The 19,555-nt window shown below is 37.7% G+C and overlaps 1 protein-coding gene and 1 long non-coding RNA gene across 3 annotated transcripts in view; both read left to right on the top strand.

Annotated features, from left to right (window-relative positions):
* The window catches only part of PLCB1 (phospholipase C beta 1), a 510,832-nt gene that overhangs the window by 206,105 nt on the left and 285,172 nt on the right, over window positions 1-19,555 (top strand). The gene's annotated exons all lie outside the window — the stretch shown is intronic.
* On the top strand, window positions 5,615-9,462 carry LOC309385594. The gene is made up of 3 exons (XR_014174259.1): window positions 5,615-6,093; window positions 6,789-6,919; window positions 9,317-9,462. It is a non-coding gene; the product is annotated as an uncharacterized lncRNA (long non-coding RNA).

Raw genomic sequence — 19,555 nt, 5'->3', positions numbered from 1 at the left:
GCAAATTTTACGGAATTTAACGTTATCGATAAATAATATTGTTCTAAAGTTTTTGTTTTATTAGTTGTGTTATTTGTATCCTCCCGACCTATGTGGATACTTGCATGCAGAATATTCTCAATAAAAACTTATTGAAACTAAAAACAGTGTACCATCCTATGTATTTTCGGTTTTAAAAATGTGGCTCTCAAAATAAATTTCAATCGTGGTTTTGGCGAGATTTGGCTCAGTTGAAAAAAAAGGTTGCCCACCACTGGTATAGACAGTATACACTGTTCGTAGTGTTATATTTCAGACTATATTTCTACAGATGCTGTTAAAATTGATGTGCTTTCTGGAAGTATAGTTATTTTCTGCTATTTAAAAGAATAGCACTTCTTAAAACAATAGCACTGGGCCTCTTCAGATCAAGCATTTATTTTAAAAAGCTTCTTCATTTTGTTAAGTTGTCTAGAATAATAATAAAGCAGTGTTTAAAAAATAAGTATAATGATTTGAACATTCTATAGGCATTTATAGTTGCGGACTTACCTCCTTGCAGCAAACAGCCTGATTAGCACAAGAAAAAAAAATCTGCCTCCCAGCAATTTGCCACATGGAGCAAACAGCAAGTGTCACTTTCAATTTCACTTTCATCAGCTGTTGATGTCTATAGCTTATTGAAGCCATTTGCTGCAAAGAGGTAAATTGCTGGGAGGCAGAGCCAAAAGGTTGGGGTGGGTGGGTGGGGCTACATTCAGTGTATAAGACGCACCCACATTTTCACTCTCTTTTAGGAGGGAAAAAGGTGCGTCGTATACTCCGAAAAATACGGCATTTAGTTGTGGCAAGAGGAGTAGTAGCAGAATAAGTGATCATATTCTAAGGGTTACAACAATTAACCTTGATAGGTAAGTATGCAGAATATAATTTAAAAATGATATATGCTGTCTAATAGAATTTGGTGTTGTTACAATGAGTCCTTCAACATGTCGAAGGACAAAGTATATAGAACATTTCTAAATAAAAATGAATCTGAAGTATTTTAAACAATCAGATCCTCCTCATGGAGCATTTTTTAAAAAAATATGGCATTCTTGCTCCTGGGTAGCCATTTGTCTGTTGATATTATATTCCAGTTAAATGAATGGATGACCTTGATATAGACTAATACAACATTGTGACATGGTTAACACAAAATACTTGAGATTTAATGTTAGTTGCCTAGACAGACAACGGAGTACAGCTTTGGGTGTTAGAACATAGCTTTAGATGTGCATAGAAACTACTGTATCTGATTCTGTTTTCTTCTGTTTGATGTTTTCATAATATCCATAGACCCCGACTTACAACAGTTCATTTAGTGACTGTTCAAAGTTACAACAGAAATTTAAAAAGTGACTTATGACCATTTTTCACACTTACAGCCTTTGTAGCATCCCCATGATCACGTGATCAAAATTCAGATAATGGCAACTGGTTCATATTTATGACGGTTGCCGTGTTCCAAAGATCATGTGATAATCTTTTTCAACCTTCTGACAAGCAAAATCAATGGAGCAGTCACATTCACTTAACAACCATGTTACTAACTTATAAATTGCAGTGATTTGCTTAACATTTGTGGCAAGAAAGGTCGTAAAATGGGGCAAAACTCACTTAACAAATGTCTCCCTTAACAACATAAATGTTGGGCTCAATTGTGGTTGAGGACTAGCTGTAAAATCATAGCAGTATCAATTTTCAAGTATCTACCTCTTTTAAGAATAGATACATACCTGTGGTTGAAAATTCATACTGCATAATTCATGGTGCAGAAATAGTGATAGATATTTCTTATTCACAGTGCACACTTAATAGAAATGGTGATCATAAAATTAAATAATAAAGATGTTAATGATGAGATCTGTGACTGTAGTTGGGATCAAAGAATTATTATGTGGAATCATACATTTCGAGCTGCCTATGGTATTAGTTGCCTTCTGGAGTGCTTACAACCCCGATACAACTGCCTAGGCTGCCAAGAAATTATAAATCTACTCATGTATTAGGAAATCATAGTAGAAGATTGGGAAAGTCTAAAATAGTACTATGCACTGGGGTGGAAAGAGAAAAATCTTTCTCAGCACTAGGTTTTATTTTATCACTAGCTGATAAAACAAGGTGGGAAAGAAAGGAGGAAGGGAAAGAAATAAGAATTAGAGATAATAAACATAAAGCAGAATAAAATTGCCTCTCCTAGTTGAAATAAAGCTCTGGCTGAAGTTGCTTTAAGTGGCTATTAACAGTCTTTCCTGTAATCCTCTCTTGGTTTTTTTTTTTCAAAGTTGACTTAAAATGTATTATTAATTTTTTTAAAAGTAACATGGATGGTCCCAGTAAATAACTGTTGCTCGAAAGCCTCATCTTAGCAGCTAACTTTCTTTTAGACCCTGAAAGCACTTATTATTACTATTGCCTGGAAATGACATACATAATTCACTTTGGCTATGCTCATATAACAGCTCTGCTTTGCAAGCTGCACTGGTTGCCTCTTTGCTTCTGGGTTTGATTTGAGGTATTGGTCATTAACTAAAAAGCACTACATGACTTAGGGCCTGGTTACTTGACTGGCCACCCGCCTGCCTCGCTTAGTGACTGCCCACCCTGTTTGGTCTGGCAGTGCTGCTAAATTCCAGGTTGCATCGGTTAAACAATGCTCCCTATTATGACTCCAGAGGCACATCTTCACTGTAGCAGTGCCTGCCCTCTGGGATTAGGTTCCCCCTTCCCCCAGCATCTCTGCTGCTGTTCAAAAGCATTCTGAAGGCCTGGGGTGTTGTTTTGGGGCACCTTGTCAGGAAAAAAGGCAAAGGACCAAGTTTTGCATAAGTATTTTAATCTAAGACTGAAGATTAATAATAGGCAGTGGTGGGTTTCAGGTGATACGGCTCGGTACGGCCGTACCGGTAATAGCCAGGAGCAGTGGCCACCATACCAGTATGGTGGCTTGTTTGGCCCACCTGCCCATGTTCTATGGCTGTGCGGCACTTGCACAATCTCCTCTGAGCAGCTAGGCGTCGCAGGGCAGTGGCGTGTGCCCGTCTAGGACTCCCGGCCCCGTGCACAGCGTACCGAAATTCACCACTGATAATAGGGATATAATTTTTAAAAAATTCTATTGGAATTTTACATAAGAGAAAATAGTACCTTTTTAATTGAAACAGAAAAAGATCCCATTTCAATGGGTCAAACTGGAAGCTATGAGCTCTTACTTTTAAATAACAGAGGTTTTTATTCAATTCTGTCCAGAAGGCAAGGGAATTTCTAGAAAAGTTCAAAGAAAAATTGGAGGAGATTCAAATTGAGGTATCAGAGGAAACTACATAAAAACTCCAAGCAACAGGAAACTTAAAGGGGTGATACTATAATGGAACTACCCACCGAAGGGGTGTTTCTCTAGGGCAGAGGTCTGAAGCCACATGTGGCTCTTTCAACTCTCTGTTGCAGCTCCCTATTGCCTGTCGGCGCCACAATTTTGAAATGAACTTCCAGTTGGGGGAGGGTAAGCACCACGCTCCAGGAAGAGACGGGTTTTCCGGTCGGCTCCACAATTGATAGAGTTTTCGGGTAGGACAGGTGAGGAAAAAGTATGCAATGCTAGGAGGAGACTCTATGGTGGGAGAACCACTTCCTGTTGGCTCCAGAATTGAATGGGGGGCTTCCGGTTAGGACCTTTGTGGCTCTTTGAGTGTTTAAAGTTGCCGACCCCTGCTCTAGGAGGAGTTAAAGACACATTCCAGGTTTGTGTCTATTTAGGGGAGGAAACATCTGAGGTCAAATCTTTAGGACTAATCTGCCATTTTGCAAGAGAAGACAGCCTAGCAAGATTACTGTAATATAAGGGATCAGCAATAAAATAGTTACTTGAGTCTATCCATCACTCTTCCTGGTTGCTTGGGCTGATAGATATGGAACTATGTGCTACAGGAATGTTTTCCCCTATTTTTTTCTTTCCTTTTGGATTACAAATGCTTGATGTAGAATATAAATGTAACATATGCTCTTCCAAAGAGACACAATATTTTTCATTATTTAAAAATAAATTAAAAAAGATATAATTTTCTTACAATAGATACATATTGGAAGAATGACAAAGTACTTGATAAAAAGATGTGGTTGAAGTATTTATTTCAGCAGGAACAAGAGAAAAAAAGAAAAGATGTTGTTTTGTAGTTAAATCTGCAACTAAAAGAGAAAAGTATTAAACTTACCCAAGGCAAATTACCCAAAGTTTTCTTTGATTTGATGGACAATTTAAGACTGGCTGACATACAGAGACAGAAAAATGGTAATTTGGGAGAGTATGCCTAGTTTTCTGAAAGACAGATTCTTGAAGATTTTGACATGATCTGAATTTCAAAGAATTTTGGCTACTAATGTTTCTAAATCAGAGATATTATCAAAGACTTTTTGAATCTTAATATTATGAATTTGTTTTATAAAAGAAAATCTAAGTCTTTTAGTTGGAGATTGAATGAAAGATTGGTAAAGAAAGAAGCAATGGTGGAGAATTTTAAAAATGGTTTTTTTTAAAGGTAAAATGTAGATTTAAAAATGGTTTGGGGTTCAAGTAAAGCTTTTATTGGAAGTTATTTAATACAAAATAATTGTGAATTTAAAATGATGAGTTAAGAGATAACACAAGCTGTTTTGGATGCCTCTTTTCATGGATGAAGTAAAGAAAAAAGGAGAATTAAAGAAATATCCAGAGAAAATAAGTATTGCTCAACACATTAAGTTTTACGGTGATTATTATCTATGTTATTGGTAAGAGAAATGGAAATAAAAGTGAATTCAAAGAAAATAAGGAATTTGCAAACAAACCAGGGTGGCGGCTACCAAATGTAATGAAAAGAAAATGATATTGAAATTCTACAGGGGGATATTGTATTAATGGACAATGTGGAAATTGGACAATAGTATTCCAATTGCTATAAGGAAGTAAGATCTTTCTTATAGATAGAGAAAATAGGTGAATATCCAAAGAAATATTTACTGGGAACTACAGAGCAACAGAGACACATTATGAATGGACCTATAATACAAGAAGGGAAATTTCTGAAGCTTTCTTCTTGAACCATCCCATCCTACTTAGCCTGGTGTAAAAATTCCAGCAGAAGAATTTTCAATATTTCGGTAAGTCAGGGCCTGAACTATATATAACGGACCGAATAACTTAAACTTGCAGTTGAACATAGTAAACTAGGAACAAAAAAAACAAAAAAACATATACCACATAATGTTATGGTAGTCTCTCTGGCCCTCTTTAATTTAAAAAAAAATGCTGCTACGATTTCTTCCAGAATATATATATAGGTCAGAGGTCTTAAAGGCATCTGATTTTTAATCTTAGAATATTCTCCCTTTTTTACTTTTCCAATCTGCAGGGATGAAATTTGTTTCTATATTTTATCTATTCTGCAAACGATCAGCTGGCAGGAATGAACACGCGGGGTATAGAAAAGCAGCTCTCCCTTTCTCTACCATCAGTCCTCCGTTTAACTTGTAGCCATTTTGTGATGAAGAAAACCTGTCAAGCGCACGTAACTGAGCAATACGTCTCCCAGAGCTCCATGATGATTTTTAATGGTCCTCCATCCTTTCTAAAGCATTTACAATTTCTGACAGGAAAAAAAAATGAAAATGTAATGATGGGAGAAAGTGCTGAGAAATTAAATAAAAAGAAGGAAATGTTATGATTTTGTACTGCTACAAAATAGATTATTTGTTACCTAATGGCTGCCTGCCTCTTTTCATATCCAGGAGAAGAAACGTTTTAAGTTTGAAAAAAACTCTTGTGTGTTTACCCAGTATAGAAGGCCTTGTTAAAAGATAAAAGCCAGGGACACATCCACGATGAAAGCAACTGCGGCCTATCAGATAGATTTGCAAGGAAACCCATGGTGCTGAAAACTTGCCTTGTGGCAAAATAATAGCTGATGAGATGGAAAGAAAGGTTGCAAGCAAAGGAATGCTGCTTGAATCATCACAAAAGGGAAGTTCATGGTGTGCTTAATGATATCCAAGTGATGATATCTCCACTATACCTAGATGGTTCTGGTCACTGGAAAGGTATGAACTGTTTCTTCCATGCTGGCATGCTCTGTTCTCTTTTCCTATATGCTTCTCTGGGGTGACTGAAGAGGAAAATAAAATAATGGTTTAGGTTTCCTTTTTATTTGTAAAGAGGATTACCAGCATAGTATTCATTGCAATATAATGGCGTACTGTTTGGGAGAGATTAAATTATTGTTCAGAGGAAGAAAGCGAAGTTATAATAAATAGACTCATAGAAAAGCATGACGCTTTCCACTTGACTAGAGGAAAGAACTAGAATTAGAAATGATTTACCAACTTGTGCTTTGCTGTAAATCTCCCCCCCCTCTCTCTCTCTCCCTCCCTCCCTCCCCCCTCCATTTCTTTACTAATGTCAGACACTTTTACCAAGGGTAAAAAGTTATCTTCCCCCCTCCATAAAAGACTGGAGGGGAAGACTTGATGAGTCTTAAACCTTTTCCCTACCTAATGACTGATAATTACACATTTCAAACAATTCAGCTTCTTTTCTTTTAGGGAAAGGAGAAAATAAAAACTTATTGTGCAGCTAAGTGACTGATATATTTGGGAATAATTCATTTAATGGTTTTGTTTGGAAAATGGAGGGGGAGAGAGTGAAAGGTGACAGGTTAATTGCTATATTGGGCAATTGAGTTCCTGGAAGTAAGACAGATGCTTTTTCAAATAACTCTGCTTTTTTTTTTTTTGAGGCTTGTTGACCAGAAATCATAGAGAATTTAAATTGTTTGGCAAGAAGAGGAAAATCAGTTGTGATTTAAAGAATTTTGAACAGAACCTTCAAATTGTTCTCTACTTTCAATTATTTAAAACACATATGCATGTAAGTATTCTGCAAGGATAGAAAGAATATTTTTGCCTCTGTTTGGAAACTTGTCTAGCTATAGTAGATGAAAAATAATAGTAATTGTTACTTCATTAACAGAAAAAAATGCATTGAAGCTTTAAGTTAAGTGCTGTAGCATAAAATCCCAAACACATCAACTTAAATTAAGTGGTTTTTAAATATGGTAATAAAAGTTCTTTTTTCCCCATGAAAAATAAATCAACATATAAGTAGTTCATTAATATAGAAGGATGGTCAGATGCTCTGAGATGATGTCACCAAAGTTGTTAGACTTTGTTTGGCACTTACTCTCTAAACTGATCACATTATCAGTATAGGCCTTGTAGCATCCATAGCATCTTTGTTCCAATCATTCAGTTGAAGAACTACATCTGGTTTTCGACATAATCATTATAAGCAATAGCACTTGCTAACCAGATCAACATGATGTTGTTATCCAAGGTTTGTTTCAGGAAATGAGCAACTCAAAGATTAAAGAACGTGGTGCCAAATTTGAGAAATAAGCTGCTAAAAGCTGCTAAAAAGTTGCTTTAAAAATGTCCCTCGTGACTTTTATTCTTTTTCTCATATCTTTGGTTAGCTAGCATCTCTTTGGTACAAACTTGGCCCTTCTCTCCAATATTTTATACTTTCTGTTGAGCATGGTTAAGTGATGTAATTGTGTATTGCTTAAAGACAGAAGCTTCCGTCCAGTTGCTGTTATAAATTGAGCATTACCTCTTAGCAGTTTGTATGGAGACTGTCAACATTATGAATCTATTGCTTCAAAGTTACCTGTCTTGGAATACTGATGCACCATTTGTTCTGCAAGCGATTAGTTCAATGTCTGCTAAGGTTTGTGATACCACTAATTCTAAATCTCTAATACAACATTTAGAAGCCATTCTAAATGGTTCTGGACTTTTTTCTCATTAAAAACAAATCTATTTAGTCTTTTAAATGTAAGATTGAAGCCACAGACAAGAAAGCCCAAATTCCTGATGTTTAATAGTATTATTTCCAAAAGACATTTTTGCTAAAACAGTTCAGAGAACAATATGATGATTATTGTGAAAGAAGTTCAAATTATCAGTGAATTATTAAAGCTATTAAAATACAGGAGCATTGTTTAATGCTTTTTTCTAGTATAATTTGTTCTGAGATGTGCTGTAGGTTTTTTTTCCATTTTCCTTCTTAGGGAGATCATATTTCATGAATACTGATAAAACAGGATTTGAGATTCAGAAATTTCATTTGATATTTTGCTTACTGTAGGAGTTAGCCATTCATTTATTTATATATAGTGATATATTTGGTGAATTTTGCTAAGTTTATTTGTCTGAGATAATTAAAATGAAGTTTCTATGATCCCACCTTTCTAATAAATATTTTAGAAATTCCTTCTAATAGCTCTTTCATGGAAAAGCAAGTCCACAAATCCATTGGGTAGTCTACCATGATAGGAGTTGAATCTTCATTTTCTTACAGTATCTTTTCCCTAGACAAGGTTTTCTCCAGATAGTAAACACCATACATGCATTGTGTACAGGTTTCATAGCCTTTACTGATTTTCTGAAGGTCAGGTTGGGGTTGATGTAAAAATCAAACTAAAATGCTCTCAAAATATAATGTTAAGAGAACAGTTCTGTGCATGTCAATTTATGATTAGGCTGCATTTTTTACTCTCAAATTCCAGATGGGTTGCTTTCCTGAAAGAGTGCTTTATCCCTGCAATTTATGTTGCACTACTCTGCATTTCTGTATATACAAAACCACACTAAGGCTCCAATTAGACATTTTTATGAAAGACAAAATTGAAGATATATAATTCCTGGGAGCCTTCAACCGTCTGGTATCCAGAAACTTCCTAAAATATCAGTGTGTTCTTTTTTCCCTACTGATTTTTCTTCTATAGTAGGAAGTAATTACATCCAGTGGTTTCAAAACAGAACAGTTCCTGGGATAAAAATGAATGGTAGCAGGAATGAGACTGCTCTTCCTGTAGGTCCTTCCTGAATTCAGATTCATTTGAGAAACTTCTGATTTTCACTCTTCAAGGTGTTATTTTATTAATTAGTTGTATGTCCTGCTTTTCCTTTAAGAACTCAATGCAGCATTTGAAGTGCTTCTGAGACATAAGGGGAAAAAATTAAGTTTGTCAGTCTCATCTTGCCTCATTTGTTATGTGTTAAAGGCCTTTTAAAAATGCAGAATATTTTTTTGACATCTGCTCTATGAAGATCTTTCCAGATCTTTTTTTTCTTTTGTTTTATAAAAGCTGTTGAAAATCTGAGGCACAGCACTGGGGTAATAATCCAATCTGAAATATAATAATTTTTATCGGTCATGCTTTTATATTTTATGTTAAATGTTGTTTATTTTGTCTATTTTTAGGCTGGAGTTTAATTATATGAATTATTCACTACATGCGATCGAAGATGTTTCACAGCTTCCTTCTACTCTCTTCCTTTCTGATTTGCCTCCCATTCTTGGATATCAAAAGCCTCTGAATTCATTATTTCAGCCATTCTCAGCTTTTTCTCTCTTTCTCTTTAGCTCAAAATGTCAAGTTCCTCCTGATAGGGTGAAATACTGCAGTTGCAGACTAATCAACCATTCAATATTACATTGATTATTTTCCCGTGCGCTGCTTGGAGAGTCCAAGCAAGGTTTAAATTCTGTCCCTCTGCCCAATAGACTGGATTGAAAATCTTAACACTTGCTTGGACTCTCACATGCGCATGGAAAAGGACCCTTCAGGTAAACCAAGGGTCATTCTTATTCTGGGTTTTGATAGGAATGCACGGATTAGACTTTCAAGAAGATTTGCATCAAAGGAAAATTATCTAATAGCCCCAAATCATATAAATGTAAATGATTCATAATTTATGAAATAAAGTTATAACATGTATGTACTTGGCTTAGTTTCCCTGGAACTATCCAGGGAAGAAACAATTCTCCACAGATAACATTTTAGTAATGCATTTTCAAGCTCATTTTCACTCTCATATATTCAGCACATACATTTCCTATTAAGTGATTTCATTATGGTGAAATGTTCAGGCTAGTTCCATGTATTGATTTCTCAAACCTTAACATATTGCTGCAATTTATACATGTAACACTTTCTCATTAAATCTAAAATCGCATCTGTATCTTACAACCTAGCCTTTTTTTTCTGTTTCCTCTCCACAAACATACTAAACCACAAGTAGGTATGGAATAGCCTGATGTTGCTTGGGATGTGCACCTCTGTTAAAATAAAAAAAATTAGAAGGTGCCATTTCACCTAGTTTGCTCTGTTTTTGTACAAATGAAGGGAGTCCTCAACCTAGAACCTAGAACTTTTTGTTTATGACCGCTGGAAGTTACAACATCACTGAAAACAGTGATATAACCATTTTTCACATTTATGACTGTTGAAGCATCCCAGTGGTCATATGATCAAAATTTGGATGCTTGGCAACTGGTTCATATTTATGAGGGTTGGAGTGTCCTGGGGTCATGGGATCAGGGGTGAAATTCAGCAGGTTCTGACAGGTTTCTGGAGAACCGGTAGTGGAAACGTTGAGTAGTTCAGAGAACTGGCAAATACCACCTCTGGCTGGCCCAGAGGTGGGGTGGGAACGGAGATTTTGCAATATCCTTCCCCTGGAGTGGGGTGAGAATGGAGATTTTGCAATATCCTTCCCCCAGGAGTGGAGAGGGAATGGGGATTTTGCAGTATCCTTCCCCTGGAGTGGGTGGGAGTGGAGATTTTGCAGTATACTTCCCCTGCCACACCCACCAAGCCATGCCTACAGAACCTGTAGTAAAAAAAAAAGAATTTCACCACTGCATGGGATCACCTTTGGTGATCTTTTGTCAAACAAAATGAATGGGGAAGCCAAATTCACATAACAACTGTGCTATTAACTTAATGGCAATGATTCACTTAACAACTGTGGCAAGAAAGCTGGCACAAGTGGAGCAAAACTCACTTAATAGCTGTCTTGCTTAGCAACAGAAATGTGGGACTCAATTGTGGTGGTAAGTTGTTGAGTTGTGATCTGTACTGTATGTTGAGTTGCAATCTGCACTGATCCAGAGAACATTTGTTCCAGGCCTTGGCACAACCATCCCTGCTGCCAGATACTCTGAATCAGCTAGACTGGCAAAACATCTGACTAATTTACGACAATGGTGATCAGCCTGGCAGAAGGAACCATTAGAAAGGAATACATTTTGTTCAGAGTTAAGTGGTGGCATCCTTGGTGTTTTCTGAGTGTCGCTATTTGCTTGAAAATGTTTCATTACTGACTAGGTAAGATCATGTGTGGGGTTTTTTCCCTGCTTATATAATGCCCTGCCAATGTTGGTGGACAGGAGGTGGTTTTCTCCTTGGTAGTTCCTTGATTAAGTGAAATTATCTTCTCTCTGGCAACTAAATCAGAAACAGCCACCAAAGTAGAGAGTTCTGAAAACAGCATTCCTGCAGGAAGCTAGTTGAAGCCTTACTTTACATAAGAGGTTTTCTCCCATTTTCTAGTGAAGATCACCTTTTTCCTGGTGGATCATCTCCATTCATCTGAAATCTGACTCCGCAGTGGGCTGGCGGTTGTGAGGAGGCTATTACCAAGTAATAGCCTCCTCACAACCATTAAACCTTGGATCCATCGCTTTGTGAAAGAGCCCATTGACTGAATACTGGCATTATGCTTAACATGGATAATTCATATTCGCTATTGTGATTGATAAACCATGGCTTGCATTTAATATGAAGCATATACCAATCCTCTGATCTATTTAACATGCCATAATTAAAAGAAGACGTAACTTAGCACAGTGTATAAAATGAGGTATCTTTCCAGAACTTCCCCCCAGTGATTAAACAGTGATTATAAAGGGTACCTTACAAGATTTGCTGAACCATTCTGCTACTCTTAAACAATAGCTATACGGAGTTACTTAGGACAGCAGTCTTGCATTATTGCAAATATCTGGATAATATAGGGGCTGGGGAATGAAGGGGTTTTATAATTCAGAAAGAAAGCAAAGATAAATTTATTAGAAGTTAGTGAGGAGATGATTCAGTAGAAAAAATATATACTGAACAAATTGCTCATTAGCAGATTTAATTAGAAGAAAAAAGGAAAATAATGTTTTCAGCTGATCATCTATCCATGCAATTCATTATAGAAGTGGGGAAAATTGTACTAAATCTTTGAATATTCTAGCCTTGCAATAAAACTTGTGTGTTCCAAGAATTGGTTTTGAACTCAAATTAAAAAAATTTTTTTTTTAAATTAAATCTCAGGGGGAAAAGGTTGGTTATTATGAGCGGCAGCATTTTCATATAAAAATGAGCTGTTCAGTCTCAGAATGGGGTGTTTCATGTGTTCCAAATTTAGAACAAATTACATATGTTCTGGGAGTGTTGCTTTGAAGTCGGAACAAACTCTTAAGATGTTTTGAGTTTGTTCTGAGAGAATAAAGCTGACTTGTCACACAATTCAAGTGAGGATATTTTGTTCTTAATCTGAAGCAAGATTCCTATTTCAAGCACATTTCGACTTAACAAGTGATTTTAAAGTAAATACCTTGATAATACCGGGATAATACCTGGATAGCAGGTGATTTTTAAAGCAAGTACCCAGAGGCTTCAGCTGGTGTAGAATATAGCCACACAAGCAATTTTGAGCATCTTTTTTATTTTTTTTAAAGAAGGGACATGGTGGCTCAGTGGCTAAGACACTGAGCTTGTCGATCAGAAAGATCAGCAGTTCGGCAGCTCGAATCCCTAGTACCACGTAATGGAGTGAGCTCAGATTACTTGTCCCAGCTTCTGCCAACCTAGCAGTTTGAAAGCATGTAAAAATGCAAGTAGAAAAAATAGGAACCACCTTGGTGGGAAGGTAACAGCGTCCTGTGTGCCTTCGGCATTTAGTCATGTGACACATGACCACGGAGACGTCTTCAGACAGTGCTGGCTCTTCAGCTTTGAAATGGAGATGAGCACCGCCTCTTAGAGTCAGGAACCACTAGCACATATTTGCGAGGGGAACCTTTACCTTTACCTTGAAAGAAGAACAGATGTACCGTATTTTTTGGAGTATAAGACGCACTGGGGTATAAGACGCACCAAGGTTTTGAAGAGGCAAAAAAATTTTAAAAAAGTTTTTGCACTTTGCAAACCTTCCAAAAACGGCCTTTTTTCCCAGAAAGGCATGAATAGCCCTTAGGAGGCTTGTAGATTGTTCCTGGGAGAGTTGGCAAAAAATGGCTCGTTTTTTGCAAAAACGGGCCCATTTTTTGTCAAAAAAAAAAAGGTCATTAGGAAGCTTATAGAGTGCTCCTGGGGGCTGGGGGGGGCAAAATTGAGCAAAAAACAGCCCATTTTTTTGCTCATTCCTCCCCCCCCAGCCCCCAGGAGCTCTCTGAAAGCCTTCTAAAAGCTATGCATGGCCATTTTGGTGAAGGGGCGGAGCTTTGGGAGGCAAAAAATGCTGTATTCAGTGTATAAGAAGCACCCAGATTTTCAGCCTCTTTTTTGAGGAAAAAAGGTGCATCTCATACTCTGAAAAATATGGTAATACTTTTGCTGCGTGAGGTGCATTGGGTGACAGTTTGCTTCCAGGTCCAATTCAAGGTGTTGGTTATGACTTTAAAGCCCTACATGACATTGGGCTAAGTTACTTACGGAACTGTCTCTATCCCATTACATCAGCCCATCCCACCCAGTGAGGCAAGGAAAGGATGCTGCGGAACCTATGCCCCACATATGAGACAGGCCGCCCCTCCAGTCTCTCAGAAGGTCACAAAAAGGGATCATATGACTCTGGGACACTGCAACAGTCATAAATGTGAATGAGTTGCCAAGCACCCAAATGTGACCATGGAGATGCTGCAATGGACATAAGTGTGAAAAATGGTCATAAGTCACTTTTTCCCAGTGTTGTTGTAACTTCAGTCACTAAGTGAACTGTTGTAAGTTGAGGACTGCTTGCATTACCTTACAGACATCCTCAAAATCCTCTAAAGAAGGTTGAAAAATTTAAACTTGCCTACCGCAGCATTCTCGGGACATCACTGCCTCTGTCCTAGGGAGTTCCCAAAAGAATTAAAAGGCAGCCTAATCCCCAAAAGATCACTTCCCTCCTATGTACTGCTTACCATTATGTGGTGCAAGACACTCTGGCTTATTTATCATACCACAGGGAGTATAAATTTGTCAGCAAAGTTTGAACCATGCAATGATGACCTTGAAAAATAGAGAGAAATGCTGTTCTTTTCGCTCCCATTCTTCTTTTGAATTAGAAAAAAAATATGTGCTCTGGCCTGGTTTGGTGTTTTTAGATAATCTCAGCTTTGCGTTATAGTTGAACTTGGATTCCTGCTTTAAAATAAATTCCACTAGCTTTCCACTAAATAGGTCAACTTCCAGGTTTTGGGTTTTGAAAAGTGGTATTGTAAAGAAATGTGGAGTTGACCTTGGGGAAAGGGGAAGGAGTGAGTAAGGGGTTAAAGGGGCTGGATCAGGCATGAAATGCTACCAGTTCGAACTGGCTCGCCCGAACTGGTAGTAAAAATACCACCGGTTCAGGAATCAGTAGTAAAAAAATGCTACCGGTTCAGCCAAACCGGTATTTCCGACGATTTTCTGCTTTCTAGCTAATATAAATCACGTGGCGCAGCAGATCCCCCCCCCATTGTTTGCTTACCTTTGCAGGCATGCTCAGTAGCAGGCTCTGCCCACCCACCTGGACATCATCACATCCATTTTTTGATGCTCTGCACATGCACGGAAGGCCCTGCGCATGCGGGGAGGTGGCGCTCACATTGCTACCGAACCGGTAGCAAAGATAAGTTGATTTTACCCCTGGGCTGGATGGTGGACTGGCAGAAAAGATTATGCAGTCCTGAGGAAGAAGGAAGTGTGTGACAGAAACTGCAAAGAACCCCATCCTGATTTGTTTCAGTATAATGCGGGGCAGAGAAAGACTTCTACAATAGACTCTTAGGATTTTATTTTACTACTTTGCTTCAGTCAAGAGTATTCTTGAAATCCCTCCCATGCCTAATTTCTTGACCTTACCTATCTCAAAGAGCTGACGCTTATTAAACTAATAGTGCAGTTTAGTATTAACCAAGAATCAGCAATATACCTGAACTATGCCACCTTCAGTTGCAAATTTTATGTAACTAAGTACTTGTCATTTTAAAGAAACCCACACTGGCTGTACTGATGTTTCATTCAGGATTTTCCTGAAAGAAAATAATAATAATAATAAAATTAATAAGGGCACATTCATTAATGGGGGTATTGTTAAGGGGACCAATTCTTGTCTTTATTGACAATTATTATGCTTATATTTTGCCTGCTGTAGGTGTTTATTTTCTACTGTTTTTATTTGTTTTAGAATGGTTCACTGTCCAGATCCCCTTGGTTGAAATGGCGGTTATAAAAATTAGGTAAATAAATAAATGTGTAATATCAACTGGCCAAACACATTAGGTGTGTCGTGAGTTGTTTCTTTGTGATTTCATTGTGTTTGGTGTGAACCAAACCAAGTTGTCATTTGTTTGGTTCATACATCATGTTAAGCTAAATGTAAACAAATCACATTATAATTTAGTGCAATGTGTGAACTTCAGTTGCTCATCTTTCCAATGAGTTTGGTGAGATTTATCTCATTTGGCTAATCCACATGAAATGCACAAGGACACAAAAATGCAACAAGACTCCTGTCTTCCCTGCCAACCACAGGTGATACTATCACTTATTTTTATGTGAGAATGAAGGAATGAGGGAAAGGATATGTTTGCTATCACTTAGCTGTGCAAATTCTCTGTGGATTCCAGGATCACTATCCCTCTTCCTTTTAGTTGATATCAATGCAATTTACACACACTTTATGTACACACAGTTGTCTCCTGGAAAAGGCAGATTTGTCCCTCACAAGAAGATAGAATACTTAGTGAAGCGGATTGTGTTTAACACATTAAAAAAGTATTATGTGAACAATGCTATTCTTCTTCAACTCCCAAAGAAAAGCTTCAAATTATCCTTTTTCTCTTCATTGTAGGAAGACAGACATATCAGCCTATCTGATAGAGTGGGCTGTAGCTCCCGAAACTTTATATCTTTTAATAAAACATGTTAGTCTGAAAAGATTCTCCCCTTCACATTTTATTTTTTCAGTGAACTCTTTATAGTTTGGTTGACAATTATAAGGTGAGCAGGAAAAATGCTTAAGAATGTTACTTTGACTTGTTGTCAACTCTGAAGTGAATGTGGCTGAAGCCATCTTTTGCCCCTCATAGCACCCTGTGGGGGAAGTAGATAGACTGGCTAGCAGTCAAAACAAAATGTTTTCTTGTGTGAACCAAGGTCATCCCAACATTTGGCAGTTGAAGGAGGAGAGGAATGACCAAGCTACTTTCATTGGACAATGTGACCCGTTGTCAGGCCTGCAGCGGTTCCTTTAAGAATCTTTGGCCTAGCTTCATCTTTAGTATGCCTTTTCATTAAGGGGGGGGGGGGAATAGCAAGAGGGGGGGAATAGAATGTGTTGTTTTCAAAACAAAAAATTCCTTTCTAGAAGCTCAAGGTTATTCTTTGTCTCCGCACCTCAACACCTGACCGGAACCAGCGGGGTGGAGATGCCAGCGTGGAAGAAGATTGGACCATGTGATGGATTGGTGGGTGGGGGACAAGATCATGAACTTTCAACTGACACCTGTGACATCTGAGGAGGGAAACATTTGCTCTGTTAATTACACTAAAACCCACAGGAACTTTTAGAGTTGGTTTTCACCAGCTGTGCCAATATGATGTATCCAATAAATATGTTCTTTGAGGACTCTATTTGCCTCGGAGTTCTGCTTTTGGCGGATGCATTACTTGGAACATTAACACTTGTTTGCCCTTCTCCATCCGCTCAGTGTAATACACTGAATTAGGAATTTGCATCACATCAGTTCTTGCAGAAGGAATCAAAAGAGAAAATACTGAATTTCATCTTCTGTAATTATTTGAGGCTACACTTAGCATTTCAATTTGCAAATTATAGTGGTTTTTTTAATGGGAAATTAACTAGGTTGCATCTGAAGTAGATCAGAATCTAAAGTAGCTGACTTGTTTCAAAATAATGAATGCCAATATGTGCAATCATTGTGCATGATTAGTGAATTGATTAATTGGAAATTTCTGTCTAATTACAATACAATGGTATTGAAAGTGCAAGTGGATTGGGCAGCTGATTTGTTAAATTACATTGCATTCATTTTCTCACAGAAAACCTTCTTATGTAATAACTGTGTATTGGTTATAAATGACTTGCGATCCACTTTTTTAAAAAAGAAAAATACCCTGGTCGCAGAAAGGGTGAATTATAGTGCAGTTATGCAGAACTGAGGTTTTCTGTATCTGTAGAGCTCATGCCTGGGCTGGTATTAGAATTGCTTAGCCTTTGAGTGCTGGGTGATTTAAATCTCCATGTTTGAGAGTTTATGGCTTCCATAGTGACCCTGGCCTTATCCAAGCTCATCTCTGGCCTGATACATATGAGAGGTCACATTTAGATCTAATGCAAATCTCACAGATGTGGAACTGTGATCTCAAGTTAGTAGACATTAGTGCTTTGCTATGGTGCACACATATTTTTGTGCCCTTGCTTGATGTTTTTAGGAATGGTGAGCCAATTAAAGTAGTCCTATCCAAGTGCCTAATGGATCTGAACAAATTCCTGAGGACCAGTGGTGGTCTTTCTAATTATCAGATAGTTACATAGCACATCTAGGTCTCTGGAATTCTGCAGTGACTTGAACTCTAGATGAGATTGTCCCCAGGTAACCTCTCTTGGATTTCAGATCCTGGGGGATTGAAGCTGCTCATGAAACATCTAGAACAATGATAGTGGGAAAATAGTGAATGAATGGAAGTAAATATGGTAGCATAGGAGTATCATAGGAGTATCCTGAGAGGAAAAGAATGGCAAAGCATTTATATTTCTTTTATTGCAGATATTTCTATTATCTGCAGATGAGTATCAAATGATTTTAGCTAGGATTATCCACAGCTTTTGGGTATACAGATGAAAGAATTTCATCTTGGACAATTTTATGAAATTGTTTAAAGATAGAATTGCCAACGGTACCATGGAATAAGATACAACTTGGTCATGGTTTTACAGTATAATTCAGGCAACATCTTGCAAGATCAGATGGAATTGGGTAGAAAGTTATAATGTAGTTTTAATTTAAGAGTAGGTAGGCTGCACTGTGACATGAGCACCACCTTGTAGATTCCATCTCTGTCCCAACTCTTTGAGTAATTGAAGGTGGTTAGATTTAGAGGTTGATCATTTTTTCCTCAACAAAGAGGGAGGGATCATCTATTTTCCTCAGAGGAGATTGTGGTCTATCCTCTTCTGAAAGGACAGCTGCTCAATCCAACTAAATTGGGCAACTTTTCTTCTACCATTTAGGGAATAATTGGAATATGTGGTAAAGGTTTAGCTAGTAGTAAGATGAATTCTAAATGAAGTTGATTGTCTGGACCATTTCTAATCGAGTTCAGGCTTAGCCATGGGACCAAAATATAATTGATTAATCTGGTTTTTGACTTGTATGAGAAACAGATTGGGAAAATGCACATATGTAGTCTTATTGGGACTCTTAGCATCATTCAGTTGCACAGACCATGATATTCTCTTGTGCTGTCTCTGAGTTTTGGATAGAAGGCACCATTTTGCAGTGGTTTATCTACTGAGTAGAAATCTATCAGTTGATGGGCATGGGAAAAAATAGTCCAGCTCTAAAATCCTCCAGTATGGGTTGCCATAGATCTTGGCTCTTTTTCCCATTGCTTTAATAGGTTCATGAAACCATTTGAAGAGATCATTCACCAGTTTGGCATAAGGTATCCTCAGTGTCTAGAGATTGGAATGAGCTCAAAATGGCCTCAGATTAAATCCCTGAAAGATGGACTTTCTGTTTGTGAATGGCAGATGTAGCTCAATCCTGATCCCTAAGTTGGGTCTTGGTGAGGTAGTATCTCATAAAAAAGAACAGATGTTTAGCTTGGGAATCGTCTGTGAATTGCAGATATGCTTAATTCTTTTGTCAGGCTTCAGCTTGCATTCCAAGTGCAGTCTTTTTGAAACCAGAGCGCACTTGCTATAATGATCCATCTCCTGAACGCTTCACAGTTAAACGACCACAGCGTTCTTTATTTAGGGCTACCATTGAAAATACTTGAGAGCTCTAGTTGGTACAAAATACTGTATAGCAGCCTGAGCACTGACAGGAAAAAGTGAATTCAGCAGTTTTACAATTATGTTGGCATTGCTAGATTGATTATCAGTAACTTTCTGGGCCCAACTCAAGCTGCTGATTTTAACCTTGAAAGGGTTGGGACTTTTCTGCTGGTAGGATTGCCTCTTCTGACCAGAATCATGTGCAGAAGGAATGCTCTAGAGTCCCATTGACCCGAGTTTAAGGGAGTGAGAGCCCAGAGGTATCTTTTTAGTGGCAGCCTCAACCCTAGAGAACTCTCTCCCTTCTTGCTTGCATTTTACAAATCATTCAAAATCACCCTATTCTGATGGTGTTTTGGTAAGAACAGTGGACCTAAGCTGCATTTATAATTTT

Source organism: Natrix helvetica (genome assembly GCF_964273705.1).
Source record: "Natrix helvetica genome assembly, chromosome: 2".
In the NCBI taxonomy this organism is placed as follows: domain Eukaryota; kingdom Metazoa; phylum Chordata; class Lepidosauria; order Squamata; family Natricidae; genus Natrix; species Natrix helvetica.
This window is presented reverse-complemented; position numbering and strand designations above follow the sequence as displayed.